The sequence below is a fragment of the Condylura cristata genome, unplaced genomic scaffold (assembly GCF_000260355.1).
Source record: "Condylura cristata isolate star-nosed mole 26May11 unplaced genomic scaffold, ConCri1.0 scaffold00008, whole genome shotgun sequence".
NCBI classification, from domain to species: domain Eukaryota; kingdom Metazoa; phylum Chordata; class Mammalia; order Eulipotyphla; family Talpidae; genus Condylura; species Condylura cristata.
In genome coordinates this window covers 4,329,518-4,330,243 of record NW_004567109.1, presented here as the reverse complement: position 1 = coordinate 4,330,243, position 726 = coordinate 4,329,518, and positions in this window count along the sequence as shown.

Sequence of the window (726 nt, the reverse complement as noted above, 5' to 3'; positions counted from 1 at the left end):
GGTGAATCCTCTCACCACCCCTGTACCTCTGGCCTGTACCCCAGTTCTGGATGCATAAATAAAATTAAATCTTCAAAAAAAATAAATAAATAAAAATTTTCATAACTGAATATTTTTAAAAATAAAAAGTCAGGGGAGGGAAACGCACTGGACTATGGTGATGGCACAGGGTGACTTGGTGACGGGAAACCCACAGGGATGACAACTGAGATGGAAAAATGCACAAAATGATGTAAAAATAAGTTATTATATATTTTTAAAATAAAAATAAACTAATTCGGTGAGGTAGCAGAATGCAAAAATTATATATAGGAACTAGCAATGCTTATAAAAATTAGACTATATAGAGAAAATAATCTATAATAGTAACAAAGAAAAGACTACTTTGGGGAACAATTTACAGGTCACATTTTTAAATACTAGTGAAGAACACAAAATGAGCACAATATGCTCTTGGAGTTGAGAAGCTGGAACCACACCCTCTTTGCTGACTCAGTCTCTCTAATTTTGTATTTTGCCCGCGGACTTGGAGCCACGTGGGCTCTCACTGATTTCCTGTCTCCGTGTCCACGAGAGAAGTGGCCGTGGACTTGGGGCCTTTCTCTAGTGGCTGGGGGCTGGGTGGACGTGCTAGAGCAGGGCACCACCAGCAACAGGAGGGGGGATCACTCTAACCCACAGTGAGGAGGCCAGTGCGGCCGGCTGGCGCAGTGGGGAGACCCACCC